This window comes from Mus pahari, chromosome 9, assembly GCF_900095145.1.
Source record: "Mus pahari chromosome 9, PAHARI_EIJ_v1.1, whole genome shotgun sequence".
NCBI lineage: Eukaryota > Metazoa > Chordata > Mammalia > Rodentia > Muridae > Mus > Mus pahari.
Window position 1 is genome coordinate 38,756,875 of NC_034598.1, and position 23,438 is coordinate 38,780,312.

General features: G+C 37.8%; 1 protein-coding gene and 1 pseudogene across 4 annotated transcripts in view; one reads left to right on the forward strand and one right to left on the reverse strand.

Annotated features, from left to right (window-relative positions):
* Positions 1 to 23,438, forward strand: part of Pcdh15 (protocadherin related 15) — a 1,443,732-nt gene that overhangs the window by 810,792 nt on the left and 609,502 nt on the right. The window lies entirely within an intron of this gene.
* On the reverse strand, positions 3,930 to 4,966 carry LOC110326181 (annotated as a pseudogene).

The following is a 23,438-nucleotide window of genomic DNA, read 5'->3' on the forward strand; positions in this document are numbered from 1 at the left end:
AATAATGGTAGAACTAGATTGCATGTGGCAACTCATTGTCTCACCTAGCCTGTATGTGCACACCTGCTCATGTACACAGTACAAAGGCTTGCTATGAGAATGCATGTATCTATTTACACTATAATAATAGTCACAATTCTCTTGGATGACATTTGCTGAGTTCTCTCTCTGGGCTGGCTATGATCACCAGGCTCAAGCATTTTCATATCATCAATCTTGTGGAAAAAAAAAAAACAAAAACAAACAAAAAAAAAACCAAAAAAAAAAAACAGCTCTGTCATCATTCAGAACTATTCAGAAGTAGCTTGCCTAGACTATTTCCCTGGCTCTGTCGTGCAGTATATGCCCCAGTATGGAACTAATCAGCTGTAGCTATCCATGTAGAAGAAACATGTGAATGGGGGGGGGACATGAAATCAATATAGCTTTTGGGTGCAGCAAATAGCCATTTAGGAAGGCAGCCTGTGCTCAGGGCTCTAGCAGATGCTCCTGCTGGTATGCTGATTGGTAAGCTTCAACTTCAAGTACCCATGCTTTTGGGATTCTTCATTTGCCTGTGCAATGTTAAAGGCACCAAAATGTGCACCCATTTCTGGCCAGATACTTAAGTAGAGAGAATTTGTAGCATATTAAATTTATGCAGAACAGTTGTATAATGCCTCCTGAAAACTTTAAAATTTACAGTTATGCCAGAAACTTATTTTTTCAGGCTTTCCTGCATGCCCGATTCACAGCTTGTGGCCTCTTATTTGCTCCCGCCTTCTCTTCACCTGCTGTGTGTTACTGGTAATGACTGGGGACAGTGCATATGCTGTTGGTTCTTGGTCCTGCCAATTTCCACTCCCTTCTCTTAGCTGAAGTCCAAGTGCTCAGGGAACAAAAGCTTTCAGCTCTCTGGAGGTTCCTGAGATGCAGCGCTTCTCCTGATTTATATATAATCAAAAGGTGTATTCTCTCTATCTTATATTAATGTGATTTGTTTCTAAATTACTTTTACACAGACTTTTACTATTATTCAAAGACAAATTTCTAGAGAGATTAGTCAGTTTAAAAGTTGTTAAATATATCTTCCTGAAGATTAAAAAGAAAAAAATAATGTCTATTCACAATTTATCGGCAGGCACCACCCCCTGGAGGCAGACCTAGAAATACTACCCTTAGATGATTTCTAATTACACCAAATATTCATGTATCTAAGGGTGCAATAAAATTTACTATATCAGTGTCCTATAGTGATGTTATCTTTAAAACAGATTATTTTATGTGAAATTAAGCAATCACTTGGGATTAGAAATTCCTCTGTATAAATGATGTGGCTTAACTCAAATACTTTCTAAAGGCTCCTATATGGAGCTCAGTTCCTAGCCAGAGTCCGTGTTGAGATGTGATTCAACCAGGAATCACCTCATTAGTGAGTTAATGCAGTAATTGTTCATAACTGAATCTTTATTAGGAGGTGGGGCTTGGTGGGGGAGGGGTCATTGGTGGTATGTCTCTGAAGAGACATGTCATAGGTTGAGTGCTTGCTTCCTGGAGGCTATGTCATAACAATCTCTTTTCTCTTCCATGTTGTTTTCCCATCTCTCTCTCTCTCTCTCTCTCTCTCTCTCTCTCTCNCACACACACACACACACACACAGACACATGCAAAAGGGGGAGGGAGGGGATAAGAAAGGGAAAGATGGAGAGAAAAACTATACCAAGAAAGAAGTGGCGTGCTGTTAACTTTTCACTCTTATTGGTCAAGTGTACAGCTAAGACAAAAAGGCGATTGAAGAGACACCACAATAAGTTATCACTGAATGCATCCAAACACATATTTGTAACACAAAAACCTGAAGTGAATAGAAATCCCCGAGCTCTGTTCCCTGGGATCTCCATAGACACCATGACCTCAGAATCTCTCTATAAGGGGTTTTCATTCCTGTGTGTACAGTGGTGTAATTAGAGGCACATATCTAAATATTCAGATCTCCCCACCCACTATAAAATATTTAGCTCTAGCTCTGTAATGGTGTTGTAGGTAGAACAGTCACTTTCCCCCAAGTACACCAGGTAACTGTCATGCAGGACACTGTTAAAATACTCTGAGAAACAGGATACCTTTGCCAAGTCCTTATTTAGAGACATATGAAAGCGGGGTGGAGATATAACTCCGTTGGTAGAGAACATGCAAAATACACTCCCTGGTACCACAGCACACCTGTAGGCGAAATAAAGAGCAATAGAAGAACAAAGTCACCCTCAGCTACATACTCTATATGAGGGCTAACCTGGCCACGTGTAAAAATCTCCTGAAAACAAAAACAAAAAACAAAATAAGTAAATGCAAAGCTTAAACCCTCTAAGACAGCAATTCTATGACTTCCTGTGTATTAAAGTTTCCTTAAGAATGCTTGCATTTTTGCCACAAGTCAGGGAAAGCCACACCAGTATTTTGTACATGTTGGAGGTCCGAGAGTCACTCCACAAACCACATGAGCACTGATCTCAATAAGACTGGGATGATTTACTGAACGCACATACTAATACCGAACTGCAAAAGAAGGGACCCAGAAGCTTAATTGCACGCCTAGTCTGTTCTCAGAGTAGGCTATATATATATATGAGAAACCAGGTTCAAAAGTTCAAAAGGGAAGAAGGGGAGCAGTTGGCTTACTAAACAAAGTATTATCAGCTGACCTTTAAGCTGATTGGTCCTGAGTGAAGAGAGGTGGGAGGATGCATAGCTGGTGAATGGGGGAATCCCACAACATTGAGATAACCAAGCATGAGTATTATAATCACCACTTTTTTGGCTTATTAGCAGCATTCTTCAGCATCAGCTACTGTGAACTCATTCATAGGCACGGGAAGGGCTACCCGCTAGTCACCTCTGACTCAAGCCATTTTAGACGTAAAACGTTCATATTTTCCTCTGATTTGATGGGTCCTACATAAAGCTTTGTGGAATCTCTTAAGGTGAGCAAACCTCATACAGAAACATTCATAATAGATAGGACAAAATAGGGTATGTGGTCGGCATGTCCTTGAGCCAAGACACCTCTCTGTGTCTATGACTGAGACATATTAGAGCAGCAATAGGACAGCTTGCAGGCATGGAACAAAATGGCTACAGTTATACTGGGGAAGGGGGAAGGCTTCAACAGCACACGCAGTCAATCTTTCCATAGTCCCACTAAGCTCTCTCTGTAGTTCTCTTGCTTTACAGTTCCTGTAGCTCCATACCCAGTGCCAGAACTGGATGTGGTTCCCACCTACACATCTAAAATTATTTATGTGGTTTTATTTTTATTGAAAATAGACATCAATGGCTTTGCATATAAAATAGGCACTTTTTTTATATTGAAAATGCAAGCTCCTTTGGTAATGCTCACCCTGCAATTGTACATGGTGACAGTTTCTGAGTTGGATCTACCTCCTTGATTATAATAGGATATTTTTCATTTTTCAATATATCAACCCCTTATCCTGTGCCATTGACCCTGAGATAATTGCCCATGGTTGATTGTCATCCAGAACGCTGTCTTATTATTGAGGAACCTAACTCTATTCATATACTTCTATAAAAGTTCATAGGTCAGGAGATTGGACATAAAATAAATTTTTCAAGATAAATGGAGAAAAGTTTTATCAATGCATGCCCTTTGTAGCTTTTTGTCATCTTAACATAGACTAGAGTGATCTGCAAAGAAAATTTTCTTTTTTTTTTTTTTTTACAATATCTAAAGTGAGGATTTATTTGGTGGACCGCAATAAGTTCTCAGAACATTTGCTGTAAATCAGGTAGAAATAGGCAAGTCTTCACACTAGTCTGTAGTCCAAAAAGGTATTTCGGCTAAAATATGTCAATTCTCACATCTGCAGCAGCTTAGAGACAGATGGTCCGTGCTGTGTTTCTGCAGTTTCTTCAAGCAGAGGTACGGTGCTCAATGCTTTAGAGGGTTAGGCAAATTCATTTCCCTTTTGTTCAACATTGCCTCATCTCCACTATGTAAAACCTGGTCTCCAGTGCCACTATCTATTATCTGCCTTATGTTAGGTCTTACTTCAGGGCTACTACACAAAGTGATTACGTTATAAAAGGCCTCCAGATCACTCTGTTCAAATGTTATAGATGGCTTCAGTGATGATCCANGAGCAAGGGAACTTTCTCCAATGATTCTCAGGTTGATACATTTGATTTTCCAAGTATTTTCCACAAAAGGGCTACGGATAAGTCCAAAAATTTGTTCAAATATGCCCAAACAAGAATTTCCTCGGTGGACAGTCCCTGCAACACCAACCATAACTAATCCATGAGGAGAAGATGTACATTTTAGTCCTTGAGAATTAAGGTTGGGACTGAGAAAGAGAAATTCTTCTTTGACTAATGACAGTAAGTGAAGGCTGAGGATTTCTGCTCCTTGGTAATCTGTCATGTTTTATTCTGAGGTGTTATAATAAAACCTAAGCTTGGCGTCATGCCAGAAGTGCTGGGGGCCCCAGTCATCTTGAGGTGGGCCCAGAAAAGGATTCTGAGAATTAAGAAGTTCAAAGAACCAATGACAGAATTCTTCTCCTAAGCGTCGAAAATCAACCTTTACAGCTTCCTTCTCTTCCTTTGCCTGCTGCTCAAAGAGCTGGATGTCCTCCGTCTCTATAACTGGCTCTGCTGTGTCCTTCAATTTTGGTGACTGTTTTCTCCAGTAACTTTTTGCATACTGTGTTTTTCAGCAGTGGGAGGTACAACCACTCCTTGCTTTGCCAAATACTTAAATATGACTTCTCGGTGGACTTTTTTGCGCCTCAGAAGTTCTTCTACACTTTGGCTATACACTAATATTGCACGAATAGCATCTTGGCGGTCCACAGGCTGCACCAGACGGTTGGTGACGGTGTCACTGAGGGCCATGATCTCGTCGTTGTCCAGCAGGCCGAGTAGGTTTCGGCAACCCTCCGACTCTAAGTGGCTGAGCCCCGACATCTCGCCCCCGGGGATGGGGACAGAGGACTACGCCACCAGTGTCGCCCTCATGGCTCACAGGCCGCCCCGCAAAGACAATTTTCAATTAAAGTATTCCTCCACTAGATTGCCTATAGGTAACCTGTGAGTTCTTAATAGTTCATTGATGTAGAAGGACCCAGCCTCCCATACCTGGTACCACCCCTGGGCAGGTAGTCCTGCCTGGCATAAGGAAGCAGGCTGAAAAGCCAGGAAACAGTCCTCCATGGACTCTTCTTCAGTTCCTGTTCATGAGTTCCCTTCAAGAAGGATTTAAACTATAAGCTGAAATACTTCCTGTCCTCCCCGATTTGCTTTTGATTGTGGTGTTTATCACAAGGATGGAACTCAAACTAAGACAAAGGGTTAATCATTTATAAATTGACTTTAAAAATATGAAATGGTTTACACATCTTATCACTAGGTGGGCTGGCTTTGTAATTCCTAGTGCTTATCTCTCCTTGACCTCCGTGTGTGTGTGTGTGTGTGTGTGTGTGTGTGTGTGTGTGTTTCTGTCTGTCTTTATTAAGATGTCTATGGTATTCTGTTAATCTCTATATCCTAGACACTAGACTACAAAGTACTTGTCTTAGAACTTATGCATGGAAGTACATTTCATTAATATCATATTAGCATCGTTACCATTCATTTGGAAATTTATTTCTCTACATTCTACAACTGTCAGATTTCCTTGATCATGTTTTTCTTCTGTTCCTTACCCAATTTCATAATCTTTTTTCTCTTAAGAGAAAGAAAAAAGAAACAAAGAAACAAAGGAAACATCTAATTGACACTGTGCATGGAGCATTATATATGGTAGAGCTGAATTCCTTTGTCTTAGATCCTCCTCATCTGCACATGCTGCTAGAAATCACCACTCCGACTTTCTTCCTTCACCGCTTCCTACCACATGTTGATGCTCTGTTAATCCATGTCATATGTCAACCAATTTGTGTCTGCTCTTTTTGGTATAAGTCACCCTTCAGTCTGTCTTCATTGTCAAGCTGAACACAAATGGTAAATGGTTGTTTTTGCAAAACTGTGAATGAGCAAGTGCTGAATAAATTGGAAACTCAAAACATGGCACAATTCAATTAGCCCAAAGGGGAAAGTAAAATGATAGTCACTTAATGTAGTGGTTGTCTGTTAAGATCTACATTAAGAAAATTCTGCATAATGTTCCATTAGATCTTAGAAAGCTTGCACAGATGCACATACTCCCTTTCACTGAGGAGAAAACAGAGGCTTCAGGAAGAGTAGCAACAGGCAAAGCTCAGAGTAGAAGGCAGAGTCACAGATGTAAGCATCTGCCCTATGCCCATAATTCTGCAGTGGCATGCGGTTTTCTAAGAAGATTGTTATGGGTGACAAGAAAAAAGTTAAATTTATGACCTCTTGTTAATTGTTATTCTCACAGACATAATGTTACATAGACATTGTGGCACACATACATGTATAAAATATTTCATTTGATCTTCACAGTGCTCACATAGTTGTTCTCTTTCACTGAAGAGAAGATGCATGCATGCACATGCTCACACACACAAATACATGTGCACGTGCTCACATACTGAGACATACATATACATGCACACACATACATGCAATACATGTACAAACACAGGCACATACAAACATGCACACATACATACACATATACACAAACATCCTGCCATGTATATTTAGCATTGCTCATATGTGTGTATGTGTTTAAGGCTAACCATGTGCAATTAAGCTCTTAATTAATTAATCTTAAATGATCATTAAGATTCTTAACAATTTTAATAGAGAAATCATCATAACATGAAACCTTAAAGATGAGTAAAGCTTTCTAAACTTCTGACTGATTTTATACCCAGGATCTATTTTTAAATTTTTCAAAGCAAAATATTCATATGTTAGAGGCAGTTAGAGTTGGAAGAACCATGAAAAAAATTAGATCTGTTGAAATATAATACTTGTGTGTCTATGTGAATGCCACTAACATTGTTAATTTCTTCAATTGGCAAGGCTTTACCTACTTGGACTTTATATGTAATTAAGGTAACCTCGTTCATTAACATCATAAATACATGAAGACATGGATAACTGATATAAGCTTAAAATTACAAGTGATTTCAGATTTCCTCATCTTCCCATATGAAAAGAGTCTTCTGTACATCACTCAAGGAAACTTGCCTGGCACCTCCCAGACTCACTATAAATCTGAAATGCTAATGAGTTTTCATTCTGTAAGACAGTTATCACATTTGTACTTGTCCATACAGGGATTCAGGTCACATTGAAATGTCTAATTGTCATTTCTCTTTTTAATTCCAGTAAATCCCTATTATACTATTAAAATATTTGTTGCAACCAATTTGCCCATTTTATCTGATTATCTAAAAAGCATTCAGGGACCCTTGGTCATATCACCCAGGGAAACTATTCTTCATTTCTTTCAGGTTTACAGCCACAGTTCGGTTTCTCTTTGTATGCAGATAAGTACGTGTGCATATATGCATATAAATGTGTCCATATATTTCATTTCACTCTCAGACCTACCAGAATTTACCTCCCTGCCCTTAAATCTTTCCCCTACTTACTGGTTTGGGTTTGGTTTACTCTCTGAGTTTGATCAGGGCTATGTGTGTGATCCTGAATGGAGAACTAATCATGAGAACCTGGTGTGCTCACCAATAGTTACATAACTGTTACTGTGCTTTCCTTTCTCCCAGAACCAGTTGTTTGTCAACAGATCTGTAGTGTGTGGTAGAACCTGTGAGTCTATTCCCTCTCCATAGCTTCCTGATAGGAAGGCCTGACCTCCTTACCAGTACGGTACGCAGAACTCATGAACTCAGAGATGTCGAGTTCACATCTCCTTAGAAGATGAAATTTCAAAACTCTTCTTCCCACCTTATTTATTTATTTACTGCCTTCTCTTCCACAATCTTCCATCAGCCTTGATGTCTTATTGATGCTTGAACTTCCTTCATCCTCAACCCCATTTGCAGCCATGGGTCTTTGCATTTATCTGTTTTCACTTCAAGTAAGGGGTTCTTCACTTAATATTTAGGTCTGACAGTAGCCTTTGTGGAAGTCAACACATTTAGTGGTTACTTCAATGCTCTGTTGACTCAGCCAAGCAGCCATATTGAGTCCCCTCTGAAGGTCACACATTTGAGACTGGTTCTGTAGACTTAGGCATGGATTTCCTCTTGTTGAATGACCCCCCAAATTCAATTAGACAGTGATTGATTTTCCCCCTAGCAGTTGTGCCCTTATGAAACTAATAAGTGCATCTTGCCTGACTGGTTCATACTATAGAGTTCATAGAGTTCCTTTGATGCCTTCACCTCACGGTGGCCTGCACAGTACCATCTGGTTCCAGGAGAGCCACATATCAGGGAAGAGTTATACACCCTAGGTGAAGCTCAGTGACTCTGAACCTTGTGTTCTGAAGTATATAGTGTCCACAGAAGTAAGTTTTCCAAGACAGAACATTGAGTTTACATGAAGAATGTGGTAGAATTTGCTTCTCTCATCCTAGTGAAACAAAGTAAGTTATGTTTGCTGCAAGATAATAGGTAACCCTTTGATTTTTCACACCCTTTAAATCTTTCCTGTGAGAGTGATAAACTGCCTTTGTTTTAAGCTAAGTGTGCTTTAGGGACATGAGTGTCTATATTTTATTAAAACATTACATATTCTATTGTTCCTAAAGCCAAGTCACTGGATTTGTGCAATATCTTTAGATTTCCCCAATGTTGAGATTTACTTAGATTAAAATAGAAAATAATACCATGCCTTTCACATGTCCAAGGTACAATTAGATGATGAAAATATGTATTTTTGTCTAATTTTAGGCAAGTGAGAAACCTCTGAGAGGATAAAATGTGATTAAGATGGACATGGTAGTTGATATTATTCAAGTATAGCTATGAATGTTAAACACATTATGTCTATAAGACATGGCTGACAGCTAATCATAACCACAACCTTGTTATGAATATGAAATGTGGGTCCAATGCATAGAACATATGTTAAATAGGTAAATGTATGTTCCTTGCTGATGTATTTAACTCATCTGTGTGTTAAACCAGCAACGTTTTCGTTGCTAGAAATGGAATAATAGGTGGGGCAAAGTTGCCTTCCCTTTTATGATAAAATGAACTTGAAGGCTATTCATTACTGTCTTTGTATTCATCCTTTCCTACTAATATCTTAAAGTTAATTTCATAAAGGCACATTAAGATGGGCATTGCTTTAAAATAACTGATTAACAGACATGAGAATTATTCATGGAACTTCCGGCCCTCGTGTAGATAAGTCTTCATGATATGATGCCCAGGCATTTCTGTGCCGTTTTGAATAAATGTGATATTTAAAATCTGCAAGGATCTGTGTTCTTCAACCATGGAGAGGCATCAGAAAGACAAGCCAAATATAAAATGAAGTAATACAGGAATAAAGGTATGTCTGTTGCCGTGTTATACTTGCACTTCTCCAGTCACTGCCTACAGATCTGTGGTCCTTGAGACTCTGCCACGTCTCTGCTATTTGCTAGCTTCAGGCCCAGAAGCTGATCTTAAAGAGTCAAATCTTCAGAAGGCTTTTTGAATTCAAGCCTGCTGGGCTATCATTTTTTTCCCTCTCCTCGCTATCAATATCATCACAGAAATTCAGCAGTGATAAGAAGGCAGGGCAAAGATCAGAAGCCAGACCAATTCAAAGACGGGTGAATCAGACCAGAGTAATCAATAGCAAGTCAGACTATGCTCTTGGCTAGAAAGATTCAAAACATGATAGTAGGATTAGGAAACATTTGCCTATGAATTTCAGTGACAACAGAAGCCAGGGCTTAAATCTTCACAGCCAAAGACTGGATATGAAACCTTGGAAACTTTAGTTAACCTACTGGATCGAGGGTGATTTGTTGTTAAAAATAGCTAGAAAAAAAAAAATCAATGGGTTTATGTGGAATACAGGAAGTGAAGTAATATAGATGAAACATGTAACAGCACCCGTTGATTATCTAATATTAAGTAGCCAGTCCTGAAAACATGTATGTACATGCAATTTTAGACTGATTGAGCAGGGTGTGTTTATAGGCTTAGGAATACACACACGTCACCATCAACAACAACCACAGAGAATTTTAAAGGAAGCCATAGATTGGAAAAACAGCAAGGGGGAATGAATACATGTTAAGGATTGGAGAGAGGAAAGGGATATGGGGGAAATGATGTAATTATAATCTCAAAAAAGTAAAAATATTGTAAAAATATTGTCATTGGAAATGATAAAAACAAAGCGTATGTTCTACCAACTGCTGGACTTGGGAAGACAGCTCTGAAAGAGGATGTGAGCTAGCGGCAGATTCAACGGATGAAACTATTAAGTACGTATAAGCCAGAAGCCGTAAAGACATTAGAGCTGATAGGTTGTGTGCTGTGGACAAAGCCCCTCACTGTGAAGGCAATGGTCTGCCTGGACCACATTTTCACCCCTAGAAAGATGGCGTAGTGATTCCGTGGAAATGCAGAGTATAATGCTGTAAAGGCTACAATTCCATTGTCAAAACTGCCATGCAACACACTCATTACAATTCATAGAATATCAAAAGGTATGAAGGAAAATACTTATATATTCACAGTGTTTAAAGTGCACACAAGAAGCACTATGCTACGACTTTTGAACATAACCAGAGTATCATTGCCTTTGTCTCCAGGCAGTGAACAAAAAGCTGTTTATTTTCCATGGGTGCTCAGTGTTCTTCTGAGTGTCTTCCTTATAAAAATGTTAAATGAATGTGGGTGGGGAAGTGGTTAAGAAATCGTCGCCTTATACCAACACACATAACTATGTGATTTATCTAATAAATGCAAGCCCAGATGCAGTATATTTTGTGGATGTTAATGGCCTGAAATCCCTTTCAGCAGCCGCATTAATCAGTTAGGGATGGGTTATTTTATGGTCTTTAATGGCCTTTGTTGATAGATGGAAAGTTTGTTTACAGATTATTCTTCATTGAGCTGCCATACATTGCAAGCTATGATTCTTAGACGTGCTCTCGAAATACAAATTGTGCTGTGAAGAAATCTGTTCAGAGTTAAATTAAATTAGATAGCTGCATTTTTATGAAGCTTAGGTAATAGCCATAATGCTGCCAGAGCTTTTTCTGAGACTATATTGTAGATAAGTCTCAAACGCACTATTTTTACCCCCAAGAAATATTTCTATGCTTGTGTGAAACTTTACAACCCACTTGCTCTTGCTTCTGAGTAATTTATGTAGAATACATAATATTTGAAATTTATTTCATAATGTTTGACTGCAACAATGAATATCTGCCTTCAGGTAAGACTTTACCAAATACGTTCACCTCAAAACAAATGAACAAATGCGAAAGTGCCCATTTATATTTTCCAAATGTTTGAAAGTTTAATATACTCAAGCTCAGTGGTAAGAGTTTAATAATTGTCTCAGTCAATGTTTTGTTTTGCATAGAATAATTGTTTACTGTACATTTGGGGTGACATTATTCACGGGCTTGTAATACATGGATATTGCTCATCTCGGCTCTACAGTTTGCTTGCGTACATCTTGTAGATTGAGTGTGGAGCTTCATAGTTTGGCCATGATTACATAGCCTCAGGGTACGTTTTTATTTCTCAGACATTATTTACTCTTAAATTCTCTGCATAAGGACTTATTATGTTTCCTTCCCACTTCCATCCTTTCTAACTTTCCATCCTTTTCCTGCTTGGCTCGCTTCTCGTGCCCACCCCCTCCTTCTTTACTTGTACATAAATTATCATAGAAAGCAAGGACTTGGTTTGACAGAACTAAATGAAATCTGCTACCCTAATTTAATTCCAGGTGAAAGTCAGACTTTAAAGAACCCAGTGCCCGCCTTCCTCACAGGTACCAGAGAAGCAGATCATCTTACTTCATGAGCTGCCCCTGTCTGTGTTTTATAGAAGAAAGCCTTTAGAGAACCTACCCATTCTGAGATCATAGCCATATTGGCCCCTCTTTGTAACTCTATTACTTTTATGCTATGGGTTAGCAAATCATAATTCAAAGTTAAGTTTTAATTTAAAATTCTGTATTTGTATAGTTTTCATGACAACCAAATGACAGAGTTCACAAGATTTTCATAGAGTCAGATGAAGGACAGAGTCAGCATGTTTAGCAATGTGAGGGGTTACCACAGATGATCAGGGCACCCATTTTGTTCCTATATTTGTAATAAACTCATTTTTACAAAATACTGTTTATTTGTTATGATATTTCTATGCTCATTCTACTAAATACAATTAAGGTAATACAAAGGTGAAAATCTAAAATCTCCTTACCCACACCACAATCCATTATGTGTCCTTACTAAATCTCTCTCTCTCTCTCTCTCTCTCTCTCTCTCTCTCTCTCTCTCTCTCTCTCTCTCTCTCTCTTTCTTCTCTCTCTCTCTTTATTTTTTTTGGCTAAGGTAATTTTAATGCAAAGGACCAAAGGTTATTTTATACTATTAACCTGAAACAAGAATAATTTGTATTGTAGACATATTGGCAGAGTGTGCAGAAAGTAAATGTATGCCAGTAATCGAGAGATCCCTACAGTGAGGGAGCACATGCCATGGACAATTGCCAATATCTCCTAATAACATTTATCGGCATCTACAAGGTCCCTTCCCAATGTTTAATATTAGGGATGTAAGATATAGAATGATTCAAGAAGTTCACTCTAGGGCCATCAGACAGAGAAAAGTATTAAATAAGAATCAAACCCATCGTTAGTTAATTTTACTTCCATGTAGCACATACACATTCCTTTGAAGTCCTACATTACTCTGTGACTCCCAGACCCCTTATATCTAAAAGGTACGTCCTAATTGAGCTTGAAAATTTAAAATATCTCATATTTCCTGCAAACATTAATGGTGTTGTTTTCTTTTTATAATTTTCATGAATATTAATGAACTCAAGAACTAAAGACTCTACCACTGGCCTTATTAAATCTTTTCTACTAGTTCAAATTGACATGCATTTTTAACTCTCTTCCTTTTTATAGGTATGTTCAATTATCTACGTTGGGCCTCAGGGTGACACTGGAATTGTGCAATAAAATATTTGGACCATTTAATTTGATGACTTCTTCCTCGTGTTTTGTATAAAGGTTTCAGAAACTCCCTCAGAGGCTAAAACTATGTTGGCCAGCCTTTGTAGCCCTGTCACTTTTATATTATTGGTGAGAGAATTATATTTCAATATCACATTTTATTTAGCAGTTATATACCTCTATAATCCTCACAACAACCAAATGACAGAATTTTCAACTACTTGTTTCACGAAAAGCATACAGAACATGCATGCATATTTCTTTTCCCCTAAACATTCTATATCTTGTTTACCTTTAATTATAGCTTAGTGCACAAACACTGCACACACCAGTGGGCACTCTAACATATTACATTATGCATTGGAAGTCTATGCCTCAAATCGTGCGGATATACATTTGTCTGGGGTGTTGGCCCTCTAATTAGCAATCTGTGTTTCCTTTTACTTGGTTTATAAACCTTTGAAATCTTGTTCCTTTATTTTCTATACTCCTGACCCCTCCCCCCCCCCACACATATGTAAGATATTGGTGGCTATTCAGTGTAAGGGTAGTCTGTATTTTCTTTATCCATATGAAAGCTCTTATGTTCCTCTCCTGAACTCTTGCTTATATGCAAGGCAATCATCAAAGCCTTTTGTATCCTTCAGTTCCTTTCCATTGTCCTCCATGATTAGTCTTAGGAATATGTCCCAGTCCCTTAGGATTCACATCCTCCAGGCTCATCATTTTCTTGTCTATTAAATGAAACTTGCTCTGTGTTTTCTGGGGAGGATTTCTGGCAGTTTCTTGTAGATACTTGTGAAGCTTTGCTTCACTACCCTTGGGAATTATGCTCCTAAAGCAGTGTTTGCTACCTGGGGTTAAAATTATGTGGCCATCATGTCTCACTACAGCAAGCAAGCTACAAGTTGGTAAGAATAAAATTCTGAGAATGGATTCTTTCCAATATGGCTTCCCCCTCTGCTCTTTCTTTGCTTCAGTACTCAACCCAACTTTCCAAGATTCTCCCTGGGGAACTGGATACAAACACTGAGAGCAATGTAGCATGTTACGATGATGATCAGGGTTTTCCAGTTTAGCCTGCTTCTCACTTGACATAGTGAGTTGGAGGCCAGCTATGCACGAATACAGAGAGTTATGACTTCCCCTACACTCCTGCTCCCCCGAATCAGGCAATGTCCTTAGAATTTCCCACAGGGAAGAAGCCACAACACACCCAATGTCCCTGCTTTTCCAGCTTCTCTAGAGGAGCTAGCTTCTGGATCCTATCTTTGACAGTTGATGACTTCTACTCTACAAATCATGAACATGCTGGATTCGCAACACCTAACCCTAACGTAAGACCTGTAACACAGGAGATGCCCTCCATCTTGATTATGTGAATGAAGCCCATAGGCTCTACTTTGAGAACAACTCATAACTAAATCAGAGTATCCACATGTTGTCTTAATACATTAAAATTCATTTTCAGCAAAATGTAGAAATTATTCCCTTTCTCCCCCTATCTTCCATTCGAATGAATCAGTAATAATGTCTTTTTAAAAATGAAAATTCTATAGCTTGTCCAAGTATAACCAAATGCTATTGCCTGGATCTAATTTTCCTGAAAACTAGCCTTAAAGGAGAAAATGGATTCTGATTTGGTTTAATAATCAGTTTAAAGAACCATAGCTTCCATTTCTGGACCAGGATACTTACTCTACACGGAACTATCCAGCATTGGTTGATAACAATGATGTTAACTCTCTGAGACAGAAGATGAAATGTCCAGTTTTCAGATTTGAAGTATTCTATCTGCTAGAAAGCAAGATTATTTCCATTTAGTGAGCTTTTTCATTATTATAAGATATTCTCTTTATTTACATCTCAAATGCTATCCTGAAAATTCTCTATACACTCCCCCCCGCCACTCTGCTCCCCTACCCACCCACTACCACTTCTTGGCTCTGGCATTCCCCTGTACTGGGGCATATATAGTTTTCAAGACCTAGGGGCCTCTCTTCCCAATGATGGCTGATTAGGCCATCTTCTGCTACATATACAGCTAGAGACACGAGCTCTGGGGGTACTGGTCAGTTCATATTGTTGTTCCACCTATGGAGTTGCTTTAGGATATGGAAAATCACAACAGAGAAAAAGGAAGTGAATTGGTGATAGGCATGAATTTGCCACTCATGTTTGCCAGAGTTGATGAGATTTGTATCTGTTATGCTAATTGGAAACAAAAGATAAGAGGCCCTGCCTTATAAAATTTCCAATTTAAAACATATAATTCTTTTTTGAGAGGTAATAATACCATAAAAAAAGGCAATGGCACTTTTTATTGCTGTGCAACTGCATTATTGCATAAAGTATAGAAAAGAGGCTCTAATACTTGTTCTTTGCTTATAGTAGTTTCTCTGTGGATTAGTTGGTCAGAAACCTTTACTTATTTTAGATCCTTTTAACGATGCATAGATTGACTAGCAGTTTTGTTCAACAATTGGAAAACATTAGGATTCTTGAGACTCTGGAAATTTCTCCCCTTGGGAATTTATAAGACAGCTACTTTGGGAGTACCAATGCTAAGAACTGGGAGACATTCTCACAAGATGAATGTCTCCATTAAGAAAGTTCAGCTCCTGTATCTGGTGAGAGTGCTGGCTAGCTCATTCAGACTAACCCTGTAAAGTAGCTCATTTCTTGGGTCCTTTAAAGCTTTTTCTCAGAAACAGGGAGCCTGTGAATCTAGTGTCTTGAAACCATTTTGGAAAAGGTTATACAGTACAGTGTAGTCATATATTGTTAGGCTCTCAAGGATACCACCTGATATGTTTATATTTGTTTATTCAACATTTATATAATAAACCAAGCCTACCATCAGGTCAAGACACTCTGTTGCATAGGATGTTTGGCTTTCTCTTTCTTCATAGCCGTGTATTTTATATTCATAAACTGTTTTTCGTAAGGAACATTGGACTATATCACATTTGTTTTTATTCCTGATTTGTTTTCTAAGTTATTATTTATTTATTTTTTTAAATAATTTTTTTCAATTTTATTTTTAATTTATTTTTTACACTGCATATTCCATTCCCTGCCCCCCCCATCCACCCTCCATCTGCTCCACATCCCACAACTCCTCTCCACCTCACCCTGTCTCCACATGGATGCCCTACACCCACCCCACCTGACCTCTATACTCCCTGAGGGTTAGGTGCATCATCTCTGAATGAACACAGACACAGAAGGTCTTTACTGTATATGTGTTGGGGGCCACATATGAGCTAGTGTATGCTGTCGCTTTGGTAGTCCAGTGTTTGAGAGATCTCGGGGGTACAGATTAATTGAGATTGCTGGTCCTCCTACAGAATCACCCTTCTCCTCAGCTTCTTTCAGCCTTCCCTAATTCAACAATAGGGGTCAGCTTTAAAAAAAAAATTAAATGTATAGAAATTGAAATAGAGTGACATTATTTTTGCACTCCTGTTCTTTCCTCTAGTTTCTCTCAAATACTTTCCCTCAAAGCCCTCTGCTACATATGCAGCTGGAGCTGTGGGTCTCTCCATGTGTACTCTTTGGTTGGTGGTTTCGTACCTGGGAACTCTGGGGGTGTCTAGTTGGTTGATATTGTTGTTCTTCCCATGAGGTTGCAAACCCCTTCAGCTCCTTCAATCCTTTCTCTAACTCGTCAATTGGGGGTTAACTAAATGTATGCTCAGTCTAACAGTTGGCTGCGAGCATCTACCTCTGTATGTGTCAGACTCTAGCAGAGCCTCTCAGCAGACAACAAGCACTTTTTGGCATCCACAGTAGTGTCTGGGTTTGATGACTGTATATGGGCTGGATCCCCAGGTGGGCAGTCTCTGCTCCACACTCTGTCTTTGTAATTCCTTCCACGGGTATTTTGTTCCCCCTCCCAAGAAGGACTGAAGCACCCACACTTTGGTCTTCCTTCTTCTTGGGCTTCATGTAGTCTGTGAATTATGTCTTGGATATTCTGACCTTTTGAGCTAATATCCACTTACCAGTGAGTTCATACCATGTGTGTTCTTTTATGATTGGGTTACCTTACTCAGGATGATATTTTCTAGTTCCATTCATTTGCCTAAGGATTTCATGAATTCATCATTTTTAATAGCTGAGATGTATTCCATTGTGCAAATGTACCACATTTTCTCTATCCACTCCTCTGTTGAAGGACATCTGGGTTCTTTCCAGCTTCTGGCTATTATAAATAAGGCTGCTATGGATACAGTGGAGCATGTGTCCTTGTGATATGTTGAAGAATCTTTTGGGTATATGCCAGGAATGGTATAGCTTGGTCCTTAGGTAATACTATGTCCAATTTTCTGAGGAACTGCCAGAATGGTTTCCAGAATGGTTGTACCAACTTGCCATCATAACAATGGAGGAGTGTTCTTCTTTCTCCACATCCTTGCCAGCATCTGCTGTCACCTGAGTTTTTGATCTTAGCCATTCTGACTGGTGTGAAGTGGAATCTTAAGGTTGTTTTGATTTGCATTTCTTTGATGACTAAGGATGACGAACATTTCTTTAGATGCTTCTTGGCCATTAGACATTCCTCAGTTGAAAATTCTTTGTTTAGCCCTGTACCCCATTTTTAATAGGATTATTTGATTATCTGGAGTCTAACTTCTTGAATTCTTTGTATATATTGGATATTAGCCCTCTATCAGATGTAGGATTGGTAAAGATCTTTTCCCAGTCTGTTGGTTGCTGATTTGTCCTGTTGATAGTGTCCTTTGCCTTACAGAAGCTTTGTAATTTTATGAAGTCCCATTTGTCTATTGTTGATCTTAGAGCATAATCCAATTTTAACATACATATTAATATGTGTGCAAGTGTGCATGCAGATAAATTTTATACACACACACACACACACACACACACACACACACAATTGTTGAGTTCATTTTTATTCTCTGTGTATAAATGGTTTCAAGACTGACCACTCTTCATTGGATGGCAACTCAGGGGCTTCATCCCTGGGAAAGGCTAATTCTTCTTCCCTGGTAGTTGTTAGCTGCCTATAGCTCTATTTCTAGAGGTAGGATCCGGTGAAATTTCCCCCTTCCACATTAACATGTCCACTGATACTGCCACTGTTTAGGTCTTGTTTATGCAACCATTTCTAGGACAGACTGTTTTACGGGACTTCCTGGTATTCTGGCTCTAATCATCTTTCCACCCAATCCTCCACAGTGTGGAGGCAGGAGCTGTGGTGTAGGTATACTCATTTGGGCTAGACTTCCCACAATCTCTTGATGCATGCATTATATCCAGATGTAGTTTTCTGTGATGGTCTTGATATGCTGTAATGGGAGGATTCTTGGTGAGGCTTTAGTGATAAAGTTGCTACGATTATCTGAAGGTATAAGGATACTGTTTAGAGTGAATTATGGAATTGTGCTGATCTAGCGGGATGGTACTAATAGATTCTTTCCTAAGTCCTTGACCTCACTAGCTCATGGATATGAGGTTTCCAGTACCAGGGATGATTTTCCCCCAGTCAGTGGGATTTAAGCCACCATGTTGGTAAGGGCTGTGGTTCATAGATGTTACCACTAGGTAGAACTGTTTAATTGCTTCCATCCTTTGGTGGCTTGCATAATATTTCCTTAGCATTAGAATAATTGCAGGAAAAGAAAATAACTGGTTTTAGGTACCATGTGCTATTTTGACCCATGTATACATTGTTATGTTTACATCTCATTTCCTTATCTCGCTCCTCAAGCAATCACCATCAAGGTACAAGCATTCCTAATCCTTTCTTCTCACATTTACATACATATCCTGCTCACTGACAATGGCAGTAGTCTCCCTGTGTCACAGACCAGAAAGTCCATTTCTATCATATGATAACTGTATGCATTGATTATACTTTCCCACTTACACTATCTCCTTGTTTCCCAATCTCTGGCCACTACTCTGCCTTTACCTGCTATGAGCTCATCTCATGTACATTCCATGTATGACTGAGATCTCACTCTGCTTGTCTCCATGTACTTCAAGCAAATTTCACCCTGTGCAGCAATTTCCTACCCCATCTTGTGACAAATGACGTGACTTTGTTCTTACTTACGGAGCAGCTGGGAGTCTGTGTATTTATGACAGCTTGATTCTAGCTGCCCACCCAAGAAGATCCAGCAGATTTAATTATCCACATAGTGAAGAGATGGTGATAGGAGTTAGAGAACTGTATTCTTTTTTTTTTTTTTTTTTTTTTTTTTTTTTTTTTTTTACATTTCAAATTGTATTCTACAAAGACAGTAGATAGGGAAAAAATNGAAGAGATGGTGATAGGAGTTAGAGAACTGTATTTTTTTTTTTTTTTTTTTTTTTTTTTTTTTTTTTTTTTTTTAGAGAGAACTGTATTCTACAAAGACAGTAGATAGGGAAAAAATGTAGGGTTTGGTTGTAGGAGAAAACAAGCAGATGCTTAGTAAAGGAGAATGAAAAGAAGCACACAAGCTAAAGAAGACATTATGAGTGAAAGAAAGATTTGAACCACTTCACTGTGAGCAGTGTGTTGCTAATGATATAGCACGGAGGTGATTTTATCAGCATTGTGAATTATATCATGCATTTCAGATTTAAGAGAATATTCTTGGTAATATCTGCACTGTTTTAATCAAGTATATTTGCTTTTGAATTTTTTATTTAACAGGAAGGTAATTGGTAAACTGTCAGGTCACAGTACACAACTTTTGATCATTTTGAAAGTGTGTCTATGCCAGATTCATATGACATTGTTTCCTGATTAATAAAGCAGTAATAAATTTATTTCCTAACAGTTAAAATAAAGCAATGCATAAGGAACATATGTCTGCAGAGTCACTGTTTCTCACACACTTTTCATGTAATTCTTAAGTTACAATGGATGGAATTGATAGATACACTTAGGCAATATACTTTTTGCATAGCACTTTAAATTGAAGCAAATGCTAGTGGTTAAATCGATTTGCCTGTGAAGGGTGGTTTTGCAGGTGCTTAATTACAGCTCCAAGGGTCCATTTGGATGCATGTACATGCTGAGAGCAGAAAACAAAAACAATCCCATTCTTTCCAGATGTGTAATGAAAGCTACTGATGTAGCTGGCCAGTGTGGACTGCAGTTGTTGGCTGCATTCAAAATGTGAAGTTATGGCTGAATCTCTGGTGTGATTTCTGCTTGGATGTCTTACAAGTATAGGTTTGTATGCCTCTTCCCCTCTTAGAGGTCAAAGTATAAAGGCATTTTCAAATGATGACCTCCTTCTTTTCTTTTCATGTGCCTTCTTGTATTCATTGAGTACTGTCCACATGCCTAAACCTGCAGTTTTTCTTTGAGATATATTTATGTTTGTCCTGAAAATATAGGTGATATAAATGTCTTCCACTTCCTGAAGTAAAGTTGGATAGAGTATAATTAGCCAAATTTTCAAAGTAAACAGAAAGTCTTTGAATTTTTCAATCACATGGCATAATAGTATATGTAAGCCATTGAATAAAATTTAATTGAAATTAATTGAATGGATCAAACATCAGAGCCTTTGGCTTCTTGTCTGTAAGGGCAGTCAAAGCAAGAGTAGCTAATATATCATTCTAAATTTCATACATTACAGTGAATCTATTAACTACAGTAAATGACAAGTTATGTATAATTAGTATACTGTTGAAAAGGCACAAAGGGAATCTAAACCACAATAGTATTCTATGCTTGATGAGGTTAGTATTTGATCTGTATTATTGACTTGATTTGTATATAAATAGCAAATTGGAGAACATTTTGTTCTCAAGATAAGTACATAATCTTTCTACAAGATAAAGCAAGATATAGAGCATATGTATGTACATATTTATAGCTCATAAATATGTACATAAGTATAGTTCTGATCATGATCTTATGAACATGCATATCCTTCAATTCATATTTGTTGCCACTAAATATTTACCACTTCTTAATTGCAAATGAGATAAAAGTAGTAATCAAGTTAGAATCAGCAATATCTATGGAAATTAGATGTTGTTTTATGCAACTTAAAGAAGATAAAGTTGACTAATACAATAATCTTATAATCCCAAAGGATGAAAATTAAAGTAACTGTATCTTTGAAATGAAGATGTTTTTCAAAACAAAAATTAGCAAGCAATTATAATGCTACTTGTAGAGAAATGATAGTGATTATAAAATATGTATGTCATAATAGTTATTAATATTATACATCTTAGTTATTATACATCTTAATATTAGTTATTAATATTATACACACACACACACACACATATATATATATATATATATATATATATATATATATATATATATATATGAGAGAGAGAGAGAGAGAGCTATTAACCCCAGATCAACCATATAAGCTGTATCATATCACTAAGCCTTTTAAGACAAACTGAACAAATGTTAAGTATGAGATAAGCAACTGCAATGATTTGATAATGTTAGCACCCTGATTTCAGAGCCTACTCAGAAAATAATAGCAATATGTAATTAAGTATTCTTTGTCCCTTTGAATAATAAAGTCAATGTCTTTTAAGTTTTTATACCTAAGATTATATAATATACTGGATAGGAACATGGAAATACATCATTAAATGCACACACTTTTCATGAATCACACTTGTATCTGGGTACTGAACTCTTTGTATCCCCAAATACAACTCTAAAGTTTGTCATGCTGTCCTGAATATATGTCTATAGGGAGATGTGTGTCTGTTAAACCACATGCTTAGATCCTCTGTGAACACAAACAGACATCAACGTCTGCTTTGGAGAGATTTTTCTTTTAGTATCTGCTCTTTTGTTTTGACTTAAAACATCCAGTTTCATGACATGGTAATATTGACCATGGTTGACAAAATACCTGTAAAGACTTATTTACTAATTTTTGTCCTGTGAATACTTAGGTCTATTGCTTAAGAATTAGGGGATCTTTTGACTTTCTCTTTAGGAACATCCTAGGTTTTATTTGAAAAAACAAACAAACAAGCATTTCAAAATGTCAGGGAAAATTGAATAAAAACCCAAATTGCAGCAGAGACAATGATTCCTCACGTGGTCAAGGTCAATCAGTGACTATCTAAGCATGCATTTCTCAAAATGTTATTCACAGGAGGTATCTACTGAGTCAGTGGACCAGCCAAGTAGTTAAACTACTTCTTAAACAATTCTATTTTTCAATGATCGATGAACAGGGAACGATGGATAAAACTCATTGTTGGACTGTTTGACTGACAAAGGTGACACTCTGAATCCAGTCACTAATAGCATACACAGTACACGCTGTACCCTTGACTGAAATTCACAAGTGATGAGATTCCCTTTTCTCCTGAGCCAGGATCTACTGTGTATTAGTGGGTAGACAGACAAGGCAAGCTGAGAACAGAAACATGGGATTTGGAAAGAGATCAATGCACCGCCAATACCCTCTCTTTCACCAGTTATTAGAGTTATCTTTTATTTTCTGAGATACAAGGAGAAAGAGAAAAATCACTCATCAGCTTATTTTTAAGGAGTTGCAAATCATTGTAACAACAATCTCAGTGAGGAGAGAGGACTACAAATGAAAAACAACTTACACCCCTTCTATAAATATATTGTTTTCTGGTTTTTGGTCAATTCCGATGCACATTACTTATCTCTCTGTGTTTTTTGTCTTACTACTTTATAATTTACTCTCAAGGGGTAATCCATGCATCATATACAAGAAGTACTGTGAGAGACTACACTTTCATGCTATCAAAAGAACAAAGTGCATGGGCACCTGCTTCCACCCTGGTTCATCTAGCTCTATAAACACTTACTCAGTACTTTATGGTCTAAAGTGACTATATGAAAAACTATGACTCTCATACACATCAGAAATCCACAAGAATCTACGTTGTAATGGTTTGTGGTGTAAGTTTAGGGGGGGTTTAAAAAATTCATTTGCTATAATTCTTCTAGTAGATCAGCAACCCTGAGGGCAGAAAGAAGACTGGAAGACCAATTAGGATTATAGACAGAGGGTTTATAGAATCAAAGCACATGATATACTAGAAAGAATTTGTCTGTGGAACCCTAGACCATATATGATGAACTTACACTAATTAAAAACACTATGAAATCATATTCTAAAGAGTGTTCCACTTTATACAACCTCATGGATCTTATCACTCATCTTAAGACCAGACAGAAGCAATTAAGACAAGGATGGGTACACATTTGCATTCACTTCACTTCTGGTCTTCTTTTCGGCCATGTTGCACACTGATAAACAACACCCTTCACAATAGTCACAAATAATATAAAATACCTAGGTGTGACTCTAACTAAGGAAGTGAAAGATCTGTATGACAAGAACTTCAAACC